Source organism: Sminthopsis crassicaudata, chromosome 1 (assembly GCF_048593235.1).
Source record: "Sminthopsis crassicaudata isolate SCR6 chromosome 1, ASM4859323v1, whole genome shotgun sequence".
Lineage (NCBI taxonomy): Eukaryota > Metazoa > Chordata > Mammalia > Dasyuromorphia > Dasyuridae > Sminthopsis > Sminthopsis crassicaudata.
The window spans coordinates 702,695,782-702,709,932 of NC_133617.1; the positions used below are offsets into that span (position 1 = coordinate 702,695,782).

Below are 14,151 nucleotides of genomic sequence, written 5' to 3' on the forward strand. Positions count from 1 at the left end.
CCTAAGTCCAAAGCAGTTTCTCAATCTTCCACTGTCTATGTTTGTCTCAATACAGACCCATAAACAGTATGCATACAGTGATGTTCAGCAAATGTCACTTTGCTCTGTTTTTACAAAGACTTTTCCACATTCCCTTGTCAGTTTCATATTTGTTCTTTCTAAAGCATAATATTGCATTAATTAAATCTAATTTATTAAGCTAATCCTTAATCGTTGAGCATAAAATTGGTATCATTTTAATAATTACTTATTAAGCAACTATGGCTATTTTTTGTATAGCCAGGTCTTCTTTTCCCTTTAAAATATGTAGTCTTGGCAATGGAATACCTAACTCAAAGGGTGTGATCAATTTGGCTACTCTTATTGCTCCCCAAAATATTTGTGGTTAGTATCACTGCCAATTAGCTCATCTGGTGAACTGTCTTAATGACAAGTGACATTCAATATGATGAAAGTAATCTTTTTGAGCTCAAGGAAAAAATTCCAGATGAGGGAAGAGGCTTACTCTGTACCCAGACTGGGCAGCAGTATTCTGTTAAGGTTAAGTTATGACTAAGGATTAAGTATTTGGAAAAGTGGTGAACAGAGATTGATGGGGATTCAGAGGCATGAGTTTGAGACCCAGATCTTCTAATTCCTCACTGTGTGACTAGGGACAACCTATTAGACCTCTCTGTTCCTGTGCCTTTAATGGAGAAAATAATACAGAACTCATAGATTCTGGGAATTTCTTTGTAAACCTTAAAGATTTATATAAATATCAGTTATGAGATATTCTAAGGTGTGGAGCATAATTATATAGCATAGTATAGTATAATATAGTATAATCCAAACATTGTCCTATATGAACTTGATGCTTGGTTAATAAATTCTATGGATTTTTTTTCAACAAGAAATGGGCAGTGGGATTATGTCATAGCATTAAATGCAAATTTGGAAATTTGGTTTAGTTACCCACTCACTTTGCTACAGTTGGAATTAACCCTAATATTTTCTTTAGTGAAATTAGAGTGTTGCAACATAGCATTTTCACTCTTTTTGTTGTTGTTGACTGCATTTTATTTTCTTTCTCATTTTTTCCAGTTTGATTTGATTTTTCTTGTGCAGCAAGATAATTGTATAAATATATATGCATATATTGGATTTAACATATATTTCTACCATGTTTACCATATATTATACTCCCTAGGAGAGGGGATAGGAGAAGAGGAGAAAACTGGAGCACAAGGTTTTGCAAGGGTTAATGTCAAAGAATTATCTTTGCATATATTCTGAAAAATAAAAAGCTTAAAAACAAACAAATAAACAAATAAATAAAGGAAATCAGAGTGTTAGACAATCAAGAATTAACTTGGAGTCCATAAATGTTTTTTTAAGTATTTGGCTAACCCTATTTCAATCTTATGTATTTTATTTTATGCATCTAAAATTATTTTGAGAAGGGGTCCATAGATCTCATCATACTGGCCAAAAGGGCATGGCAACAAAAAGATGAAAAAAACTTATAGAAAAAGAAAAATGATAAATATTGGAGGGGATATGGAAAAATAGGGAAGCTAATATACTGTTTGTGGATTATGTCTAATTTTTCTGGAGAACAATTTGCAACTATGCCCAGAGTTATATAAAATTGTAAATTCCCTTTGACCCAGTAATACTACTACTAGTTCTGTATCCCAAAGAGATCAAAGTAAAAGGGAAAGGATCCATTTGTGAAAAAAAATATCTTTAACAGTTCTTTTAGTAGTGGCAAAGAATTGGGAATTGAGGGGATTCTCATCAATTGGGGAATGGTTGTGATTGTGATGGAATGCTATTGTGCTATAAGAAATAATGAGCAGGATGCTTTCAGAAAAACATGGGAAGACTTATATGAACTGATGAGAAGTAATGTAAGCAGAACCAGGAGATCATTGTACCCACTATCAGCAACATTGTAATGATGATTCACTGGGACAGATTTAGCTATTCTCAGTAATATAACAGTCCAAGACAATTCTGAAGAATTTATGATGAAAAATGCTATTTGCTTTCAGAGGGAGAGAAAGAAAGAGACAGAGAGAGACAGAGACTGAATTATGTGAACAAAACGAAGTATAATTTTTTCACTTTATTTTTCTTTGCAAAATGGCTAATATGGCAATATTCACATGTATTATAATTCATATAGTGTTGCTGGCATTCTTAATGAGTGGGGAAGAAGTTGAAGGGAAATAGAAAACTTGGAACTCACAATTTTAAAAAATAATATTTTAAATATAAATATTATATATAAATAAGGGGTCTTATGAATCATATCATAGGTGATATTTAGAGCCTAGATATCATCTAGTCCAACTTCAATGTTTTTAGAGATGAGAAAACTGAAACCCAGAGAAATTAAGACAACATAGGACTCAACTGACCCTCCTCCTTTATAGCACTCTTGATGATCCTTTACAAATTGATTCTCTTCCTTTTTCATTTTGACATTCCTCTACTTAATTTATTTTATTTCATTTAATGTTCATATGTTTCATGCACTTAGCCATTCAGTTAGTATTTATACCTAACTATTCAATTCAATTCAGTATTCATTTGAGAATATCACCCCTGTTGTGTGAACAGAGAAATCTACTGGATAGCAAAGGGAAAATCAAAACCTTTCTTCTCTGGAGATAGAACAGAAAGAAGGGTATAGAAATGAAAGGAAAAGCCTCTAATGAAGAAAGAATTAGTTTTCAGTTGAGGTACATAGAGAGAGGCAATCAGGAAAAGGATGAGTCTAAAGGTGTTTTTTCACAAATGGAATGTGTTTCATAGAGAACAATAGAAAGGGAAAAAGTAGACAAGGGTGAAATGGAATGGGAACTGTGCACTCTGGGCCTGGCATTTATGTTTAGCACTTCAAGGCTTGCAAAGCACTTTATATATTTCTGAATGGAATGTTTTTGTATTCTTGCAGTGCCTAAATATACCCTGCAAACTAGTGCACTATGGCCTGTTGGTGGGGCAAAGTGTGGGAGTTAAGTTCCTTTCAATTTAGCAAATAGCTATTAGTAACCTTTATAACTACTTTTTTTTTTTTTTTTTTTTAAGCCTGCCATTATTTCCTAAGAGTCCTTACTTATTTATTCAAAATCTCCCTTGGATTCACCCCTTCCTTGTGATTTCTATCATTCTTATAAACTCTTATCATTTCATGCTTGGATTGCTGTTTGTTATTGTTCATCCTTTGTTCTCCTTGAGTTTTGTTTTTGTTTTTTTTTTTTAAGTGAGAGAGCTTCACAAAGTCAGTGGCAAGACAAAAGTCAAGATGACTGGTGATAGTTCAATTGGACAGCAGTAATTAGATTCTTCTAGTCTTTCTGACTACAGGATCTTTTCCTAACAAATCCATCCTGGATGTCTAAAACATATTAGTTTTTCTAAACTATAACTTAAATAATTTCAATCCTTGCTCCAAAAACTCTACCAATTTCCTATTGTCTACTATAGCCAAGTGATATTTTTTAATCAGTCTTTGAAGAGTCTGTATAATTTAGCCTCATTCTATCTATATATTCTTATTTCCTTTCACTTTAAACACATTTTCCACTAGTCAGATTGGTCTCTTGGTATTTACCAAGGACTGCTGATTCCCTTGTCCATTCCTTTCTTCATGCTCCTCCTCCTGCCTCCTTCCATCTCTAAATCATACTCTTCATATTTTGGGGGGGAGGGGAGAGGGTGAGACAATCGACATTAAGTGACTTCCCCAGGGTCACACAACAGGGAAGTGTTAAGTGTCTGAGGTCAAATTTGAACTCAGGTCTTCCTGACTTCAGGGCTGTTGCTCTTTCCACTGCACCACCTAGCTGCCCCTAAATCATACTCTTCATGCAGAACCTGGCTTACATGGAGTGTGATACATTCTCCTTTTCTGATAACTTTAGAACACATTCATTTAACTCTTCTCTGAACTATTATATTTGGTAGTACCACACAGATATCACTTATTTGTTTTCTAATTAATCATTATTTCATTATCTCATTTATAATATTGCCTTATTATTTTCTTTCCAATTACTACTGTTAGAAGTAACCTCTCTGGGGACAGTATCTAGACCTTCTCTGTTTTTTAGATTTCTCTCATTGTACCTTGTACAGAGATTAGTACATAACAGCTTCATATTTGATTATAATGAATTTTACAGATTTTTTTAAACCAAGAAACGGGAAGTGTGATCATGTCATAGCATCAATGGAGTGTTTGAAGAATTAAGTTAGAAGCAATAAGCATATTTAAAAAAAAGAGTATATCTCTAAGGTTCCTATTATATTTTTATATAATAAAAACAATAAGCCTGGTTTAAAATAAACTGTTTCTTTTAAGGTCTTAATATTATGTGTAAGTTATAATAAAAATGTCAAAACGCTATAATAAAAATATTTTGTCCTGAGATTTTAGATCTTATAAAATTCTATACAGTTGAAGGAGTGCACTCAAATTAAATAAATCATTAGCAAAATCGAGAAGCTGACCAGTAAAGTTTTTTTTTTTTTTTTAAGATAACTTCTCGTGGAATACTAATGAAGTCTTTGTAGCCTAAATGTTTACTAGTTAGACATCACCGTGGAGATCCACTATGTGTGAAGCTAACCTCTTCTTTAATCCAATATTTTTCTAAAATACATGTTGGTTCTGTATGCATGCTGGCTCATAATGCCAAAAAAAAAAAAAAGGTGAAGCTACTGGAAAGGAATAGAGAGAAAGAGGCTGACACAGGAAAAGTATAAAACCACATTCAATGAACTTATACCACATTATCTGATCTAGAAATGTCACTTCAAAAAACCAGATCAAATCTAACAATGAGCAAAGTAGTCTATTTTTCTTAAAGTTAAGTATCATTCTTTGGTTTACATTCTTCCTGAGATGCAAAATTCTCTTAAGCTGATTTTAAATATGCCAATAATCAGATAATGCATGGCACTTTTGTCCCACTTCCCTTGCTTCAGTTCTAATATGAATATTTCTATCTTGTTTTGAAGTCTTCCAGTGATGAGCATTATAGAACTATTCATTTAATTATGCTGAAGTTTGCAATATTTATTAGTATGAATAAAGATTCTGAAAAAAATAATCTTACCATTAGTTCCTGAAGATAAGTAGGGGTAATGAGTAAGAACTGTTGTAGAGAGGAAAAAAAAAAACCTAACAAAGATAAAAAATGTTTTTCTTTGTTCTTAGATTCAAATTTTTTTTTAAAAGCACCCCCTATACACATACATTGCTTTAAAGTATTTATTTGAGTCCCTTATCTACTTACAACTATTGCTTAAAAGTCCCTTTTTTCTAGTACATTCTTTCAGTCTTAGTTTCTACTCCAAAGCATGTCCTAGACTCACAATCATACTTTTGTGTGTTGGTGATCTAGCTTCTAGCATGAGGCATTGAACTCAGTGCCTTGTACATAGTAGGCTCTTAATAGATTGACTGGTGTTGAAAACTGCTATGGTTTTAGATATACATGGTCTACAAAAGAGATTATTCTGCATCTAGTTATCTGCTTTTGAACTTTAAATTAATGTGTGTCCCAATATGTCTGGCAGGCAGCAGTATCCAAATTTGTACTGGTCAGAATATCAGTGTTTGATCATGTTAGAAACTGAAATCGTATACAGTCTTGAAACTTCTCAGTGATTCCTCTTTAAATCCAAGAATTCAAATTTTACATGGGATGACATCTCATTTCCAGGGAATACTCTACTGAAAAATCCAACCGGTTTCTGGAGGGCATCTCCTTGCTGGTACAAAACCACTTCCAATTGACATCAGGATGTAACACAAAGGGCTCACTGGGAGCTGCAGACACTAACTCTGAACCATGCAAGATGTAGTTGACTTTAAATCCTTTGAGGCCTCCTCTCATTTCTCTTCTCAACAATTTCCAGATGTTGTTGAGCACTCCAGCCAGATTTCCCCTTATTGCCTATCTGCTTCCAGTTCATCTCAACTATATATACATAAGTGAGCTCATTGAAAAGCTATGCCATGATGACACATGCTTTTAACAAATTTTTGATAGCAGAGAAATCCTAGTAAAGTCTTTAAATCTCAAAAAAAGAATTGGACATGGGAAACTGACTAGTGCTTCTGTCTTTTTGGCCTCCGTGCTCATTCAACTAGTGAATCAGAATGTGATAATGCCATCCTTGACATTGGCTCTGCAGAACAAAAACTTGCCAAATGATAGTTTTAGACTGGTGCAAGCTAATCTAATACTTTCAGGAACCTTTTCTTGTGTTCTTCTAAAGACTTTCTAAATATGATGATATCATCTAAACATAGCAAGAGTCTTTGAAAAAATTACTTTCTCTTTGAGACTTTGAAAAGTGGCAGGCTCCTTTTTATGGAGGCAAAAAACTGGAAACTGAGTGGATGTCCATCAGTTGGGGAATGGCTGAATAAGTCATGGTATGTGAATATTATGGAATATTATTTTTCTATAAGAAAAGATCAGCAGGATGATTTCAGAAAGGCCTGAAGGGCCTTATGTGAACAGAAGTGAAGTGAGTAGAACCAAGAGAATGTTGTATACAGTAAAAAAGCAAGATTGTTTGATGATCAATTCTAATGGATGTGGCTCTTTTCAACGAGGTGATTCAGGCCAATTCCAAGAGAAAGCTATCTGCATCCAGAAAGGACTGTGGGGACTGAATGTGGATCATAACATTGTGTTTTCACCTTTTTTTGGTGTTTGCTTGCTTTTTGTTTTTTCTCCTTTTTGATCTGATTTTTATTGTGCAGTATGATCATTATGGAAATGTGTATAAAGAATTTGCACATGCTTAACATATACTGGATTACTTGCTGACTAGAGGAAGGAGTAAGGGAAAGGGAGGGAGAAAAAATTGGGGACACAAGCTTTTGCAAATGTGAATGCTGAAAACTATTTTTGCATACACTTTGAAAATAAAAAGCTATTATTTAGAAAAAGTGGTAGGATCCCCTAGATATTTCCTGAACCATGCACTGGAAATGCTACTGAAAAGATTTTTGCCCTAATTTTTTTCTACCATGGGGAGCTAATGATACCTACCAAACAAATGAAATGCTGAAAAACACTAGGTACCTAAAAAGTAATCCAGGGCATCTTGAACTTGTGGCTTGGTTTATTAATCTACTGTATTTTTTTTATCCCATGGCCAATTATATACATATACATATATATGAATCTTCCCATTCTTTCTTCATACCATAAAGGAATATGGATTCTTAGACTTCAGATTGATGTGACTAATACTACTTATTTGAGGTGAATCTGGAAGTCTATATTAGAAAGGGCAAGTTTCTAAGAACTATCTCAAAAAGGTGAGGAGCACTGCTCCATGGACACACAATCTATTGTATTCATGCAATGAAATTATGCCAGTGGTTGCACTGTGTTTCTCCCTCATGTTTCTCAAGCACTATAGAGTTACCTTGAATACACCTTGAAGTAGAGGACTTAGTTTTTCTTTTATGTCCTCATTGTTTTTTGGTAACATGGCGAACAGGAGATATTATCTGGGTATCAAAATGTTGAGCCCCAGTTCACTGCTGATGGCAATCTGCTGCTACTCTGAACATTCTGGAATTGGTACCGATCAACACTAAAGGTCCAGAGGGATTTACCAGGTCTGAATCCTCAAGAACCATGTGGTTCTCTTGCTGAGACCTACAACTTCTCTTAAAAAGAAACCTGGAAATTCACTCTGCTATAAATCAAATAAAAACTTTCCTTACCAAATTCATAAAGGACTATTCTTTGCATATAGGTATATGCTACAAGTGTAACTCCTGAAATGATTGGAATACAACTGTCATTTGAGATACATTGTTTAGTCCAGCAAGATAGTTTATATCTCAAGTCCTCACTTTCAGTCATGGATAGGGTCTTATGTTATGGAACAATTGTTGGGGCATGTTTTTCAAAGACTATTTTAGTATCCATTTTTTTTTTTTAATTTTTAAAGCTTTTTATTTTCAAAACATATGCATGGATAAATTAACAACTTTGACCCTTGCATAGTCATGTTGTTTCAGATGGCAAGCAATCCAATATATGTTAAATATGTTAAAATATATGTTAAATCCAACATATTTATATAATTCTCTTGTTGCACAAGAAAAATCTAATAAAAAAAGTTGAGTAAGAAAACAAAATGCAAGCCAACAACAACAAAAAGAGTGAGAATATTATGTTGTGATCTACGTTCAGTTCCCACAGTTCTCTCTCTGGGTGTAAATGGCTCTCTTCATCACAAGATCATTGGAACTGGTCTCAATCATCTTATTATTGAAAAGAGCCATGTCCATCAGATTGATTATAGTCTTGTTGTTGCCATATACAATGATCTCCTGATTCTGCTCACTTCACTTAGCATCAGTTCATGTAAGTTTCTCCAGGTCTCTCTGAAATCATACTATTGATCATTTCTTACAAAACAATAATATTCCTTAACATTCATATTGGTACCCATTCTTGTCATTGGTTCCGATGCTGATCCATTGGAGTTCAGCTTCTAATAAACAATGACAGATTCCCTCCTCTCTGTGGCTATGGAGCTTTCATTTGTAGCAGCATGTAGCTTGACTCTTTGGATGGGACCCATTCTTTTGGCTTTGTTTCTGAAAAGAGTTGACTTTGCATCTGATTTTTAGTAACTTTGCTCCTATAAAAAGAGTGGTCATGCAAATTGTTCTACCTGATTATATTTTGGCCATCAGATTCTTCATTGAGATCTGAGTGATCTGAACTAGTTTTTGATGGTCTCTACCCATGAACGTATCTTGGATTTGAGGGGGCATTTTTTTTTGTCTTAGGATATGCTTCATTTCACATACTCTTCTTTTACATGCTGTATTAGTATTGAATAACTGGGGTCTCTTCCCTTCAATCATTCAGCTCTAATACCACTGCTATATTTATATCCAAAAGAAATTAAAAACAAGCAAACAGAAAATATAATTCACATCTAACTCTAGGCTAAGATAGGAGCTCTATTCACCTTGCAATCTAGCTGACAGCACAGGTAAAGATTGTATCCTAAACTAGTCCTTGGTGCAGGTAAAGCTTATGAATAAGTCCCAGTATTCCAACATCTGTATCTGATCATTCAAACATGAAATGTTTAACTGTAGGTCAATTGTGACATTTCTATACTTATACCCCCCAAAAAATCATTAGTGACACAAAAGTATAATGGTTAAAGTAAAACAATTGGATTGGTTAGTGTAAATTTCAGTGGAGGAAAAAAATCTTTGGATTATTAATTATCTATCATCTATTCTGAATCTCTGTTCACGGACACCTATTTTTCAGTGGATCCTTTTGACCTAGATAAAATTAATCATGTACCATCACATTATTGCAAAAACATTTATTTAAAACAGAATACAAAGAACAAGGATTGCAAAATCACCCTCTCCACAATATATTGGAAGCAGTATATGAAAAGTCACAGTTGCTAGTTTCCATAATGTACCATTATTATTACCATTATTATTAGTTACCATTGGCTAAGCTGGGATCCTCTGCATGCATTGCTATTTCCCTGTGATATAGATAGCATTTTAGATAGCAGTATTTCCTCTTTGCACAGTGATTAGAGAGCACTTTAGAGAGCATTTAGGCTTCCTAGCACAGCAACCAATCAAACAGGATGTCACAGCCAAGTCATACCCATCAATCTCCCTAATGTCATTTCAGCTCAGTTCAGTCTTTCTTCTATTATTCTCCTTTGGCCCATCTCTGCCACATGAACTTTTCAGTTTTTGAAAGTCCAGCCTTCAAACCAGGTATACTGAAAGTTGCTAGCTCAAGCATATGAAGTTTTTGTTATAATTAAAAGATCATAATTCAGAGATTCTCAGACTCTTTATATTTGTCTTTTTATTTTGGATATCCAGATTTTTAGTTAAGTAACATTTTTTAGTACTTTTTACAGGATGTGTGGTATTATCTTTTTATTTTTACATATACATTACTCCCCAAAGCTGACACATGTTGCCATGTAACAGGAAATGTATTACCAGCCAAAGAGACTGGATTCCAAAGGTCACAGGAATAGGAAGCTGAAAATTTGATGTGCTAGCCACAAATATAGAAACAATAGGGGCAGCTAGTTGGTATAGTGGATAGAGCACCAGCCTTGAAGTCAGGAGGACCTGAATTCACATCTGACCTCAGAAACTTAATACTTCCTAACTATGTGACCCTGGCAAGTCACTTAACCCCAATTGCCCACTTCAAACCCTCCCCACAAACAAGAGACTGCTGATGCTGGCATTTAATGGATCTACACTTCAATAAGTATAGTTGATTTGACTATGATTGAATTTGATTTGAATGTGAAGGGAAAGGCTTTAACCACTTCTCTGAAATTGCTTATTCCCAAAGATCCCAGAAGTATTATTCTCAATTAATAATTAGGTCTATGAATCTCAGAAAAGTGAAGTGATATGCAAATAGTGTAGGTGGAAAAGTTCAAACCCCAATCCTTGAGCAACATGGTGCTCTAAGATAAAAGTCTTCACATTCACTCATTTACTTTCAAGTCACCCCCTCCCCTTATTATTTTAGGTCAAATACATTTTTAATTATTACTTCAACAAACATTTTTCTTTTTAAAAATTCGTTTATAATATGCATTGTTTTATGAATCATGGTGGGAGAGAAAAATCAGAACAAAAGCGAAAACCATGGGAGAAGGAAAAAAAAAATAGAAAAAAGTGAACATAGCATGTGTTGATTTATATTCAATCTCTATAGTTCTTTTTCTGGATGCAAATAATATTTTCCCAAAGTCTATTGGGATTGCCTTGGATCATTGAACCACCAAGAAGAACCAAATCTTTCACAGTTGCTTATTAAATATTCTTGCTGTTTTTGTGTATAATGTATTCCTGGTTCTGCTTGTTTCGCTCAGCATCAGGGTTTTGTTTTTTTTTTTCCTTTCTTTCATTTTGTGTAGTCTATTTTTATTAGAAGCTTAATTTAACAGAAATTTAAAAACATTAAACATTAGGCTATGTAAGTCATTCCAGATGTACTCTCATCTTTTTCATCATAATATGCATTTTAATATTCCCATAATCCTTATATATATGTATATACACATATATATATATTTAATTAAAGCTTTTTATTTACAAAACATATGCATGGGTAATTTTTCAACAATCATCCTTGCAAAGCCTTCTGTTCCAAATTATCCACTCCTTCCCCCCACCCCCTTCCCTATATGGCAAGTAGTCCAATATATGTTAAATCCAATATATGTATACATATTTATACAGTTATCTTGCTGCACAAGAAAAATCAGATCAAGAAGGAAAAAAAAAAACTGGGAAAGAAAACAAAATGCAAGCAAATAACAAAGTGAAAATGCTATGTTGTGGTCCACACTCAGCTCCCAGAGTCCTCTCTCTAGGTGTAGATGGCTCTCTTCATCACTGAACAACTGGAATTGGTTTGAATCATCTCATTGTTGGAAAGAGTCGCGTCTATCAGAATTGATCATCTTGTTATTGCCTTATATAATAATCTCCTGGTTCTGCTCATTTCACTCAGCATCAGTTCATGTAAGTTTCTCCAAGCCTCTCTGTATTCCTCCTGCTGGTCATTTCTTATAGAGCAATAATATTCCATAACCTTCATATACCATAATTTACCCAACCATTCTCCAACTGATGGACATCCATTCATCTTCCAGTTTCTAGCTACAACAAAAAGAGCTGCCACAAACATTTTGGCACATACAGGTCCCTTTCCCCTCCTCCGTATTTCTGTGGGATATAAGCCCAATAGCAGCAATGCTGGGTCAAAGGGTATGCACAGTTTGATAACTTTTTGGGCATAGTTCCAAATTGCTCTCCAGAATGGCTGGATCCATTCACAATTCCACCAACAATGTGTCAGTGTCCCAGTTTTCCCACATCTCCTTCAATATTTGTCATTATCTTTTCCTGTCTTCTTAGCTGAGGGTGTGAGGGGCACCTCAGAGTTGTTTTAATTTTCATTTCTCTAATCAATAGTGATTTAGAATATTTTTTCACAGGACGGTAAATGGCTTTCGTTTCATCATCTGAAAATTGTTCATATGCTTTGACCATTTATCAATTGGGGAATGGCTGATAAACATTTGTTAAAGGTCAGCTCCCCACGGTTGGGCATACAAAGACATTGAAGTCCCGCCCAAACTTTTCTTGAGGAACTTAAAACCAAATGAGGGAACTTACAAGCTAAAGACTGTGGGAGAAAATGTGGTTAATTGCAAAAGCGGGGTACAGGGTGTCTCATGATAAATTTAAGTAGGAAGAAATCACATCCAGAGCATGGGGGTATGAGGAAGGGGAACGTGTCAAGGGAAGCTCCTGGATTAAAGCTCCTGCTTTCTATAAGTTTTGTTATTCCAAATTTTAGAGTCCTTAGAGGTTTGGGAATGATTATTCAGTAGCATCACTTTGAAAAAACAAACTATATATTATATATATATATATATATATATATATATATATATATATATACTTTTTTTTTACTGGATCTTCACCACCACCCTGGGGTAGATAGCACCCTGTGGATGAGCAAACTATGGCTGATACAAGATAAGAATTCAGGTCTCCTCGGCTTCAGGTTCAATATTCTCTTTCCTCACCAGGCAATCTAGCTGCTTATGGAGATTTATGATTTGGAGCCAAAGTGGGCCTTGGAGGTTCCAGTTTCTCCCGGTTTGGTTTTAATTCCTCAGAGCAGTCTGAGTGGGACTTAGCTGCCTTTATTTTCAGTCTATTGACATGAGGTGCTTCCGATCACACAAATGCGATCTCAGAGCCCAGACGGAAAACCGATTCTCGGACTTCAAATTAAGTTTTTTATTTGTTTGTTTTTGAATCTCAGGACCGCATTCCTACTTCTTGGAATCTTTCATAATGTCAAACAGGAAATTCTACAAGAAATACCTGAATAGATTGTACCCAGGAGATAAGAAATCAGACTTCACTGAGTTGGGGGCGGGGATGCAACCTGGCTCTGTGGCCTTGGACATGTCACGGTTTGGAAGAGTCAGAGGGTCTGATGGCATCTTGGCCGCCGGGCCACCTCCCCTGTGAGACGGGGGTCGGCCCGGCCGGGTCTGGGCTCCCTCCGAGTCCCTGTGTCCGGAAGCCCGAGTTCTATCCGGGCAGGTCGGGGCAGCGCGCGTTTGCGTAAGGGAGCCCAGGAGAGTGGCCCAGTGCAGGCCCAGATTACAGCCTGGACACTGGAGGGCCGTCAGTGGAGCTACTTCAGGGGCTGCTCCGAAGGCTACAGCCTATCTCAAAGCGCCACAGAAACGCCGCCTCTAGCAGCACCTCCTCGGGGAGAGGGGCCGCCACCAGCGCCCAGCGCCAGGCCCGGGACACGCAGTGGGAGGCTTCCCGTGAATTAGGTGCCCCCAGCGCTGCTCGGCCGGGACCGATGGCTGTCACTATTCCTGTGGCCCAGGCCTCTGTCCCACTCTATGCCTTTCTCGTGCATCCTGCACCGCGCTCCGCACGTAACAGGCACCGGACCTAAGAAAGACCTGGGCCTTAGTTTCCTTAAAGATGAGAAGAGCCCTGGGGGGGGGAGGACTCGAGTCTCTCTTAGTGGGGGTCGCTATTCTCCTTCAGGCCCCCCGATCCTCGTGCCACCGAACTCCGCGGGAGCCGGGGGTCTCGGCGGTCCCCCAGGTCCCGCCCGGCAGCCAGGCCCCTGCCCTGGGCTGCAGTGCCTGCCGCCCGCCTCCTCACTCCCTCACTCCCTCACTCCCTCACTCCCTCACTCCCTCACTGCCTCACTCCCTCACCCGTAGTCCAAAATGGCGGCTGCAGCCGCGCTGAGGCCCCGCCTCCAAGGGGCGGGGCCCGAGCCAGGGAAGAGGGAACGATACCGGAGCCGATGAATGGGCGCCTAGGCCGTGGCTGCGGCGGTGGCGGCGGCGGGGGCCGCGGTAGGTGGGGGAGGCGCGGGGGAGGCGCCGCAGGTTAGGCCGAGGAGCGCCGAGCCTCCTCGTCGCGGACTCTGGGGCCGCCATTTTAGATGGAGGCAGCTAGCCGCCGCCAGCAGTGAGGGAGCGAGCGGGGCCGGAACGGGAGCGCGAGCGCGAGCACCGCGGCGGCCAGGG

The 14,151-nt window shown here is 37.3% G+C and overlaps 1 protein-coding gene across 1 annotated transcript in view; it reads left to right on the plus strand.

The window, feature by feature from the left end:
• Window positions 1-13,887: 13,887 nt before the first annotated feature.
• Window positions 13,888-14,151, plus strand: part of RAF1 (Raf-1 proto-oncogene, serine/threonine kinase) — a 73,399-nt gene continuing 73,135 nt past the window's right edge. Inside the window, exon 1 of the mRNA XM_074283875.1 lies at window positions 13,888-13,977. The gene's annotated coding sequence lies outside the window, so the exon portion shown is untranslated. The remainder of the gene's footprint in view (window positions 13,978-14,151) is intronic.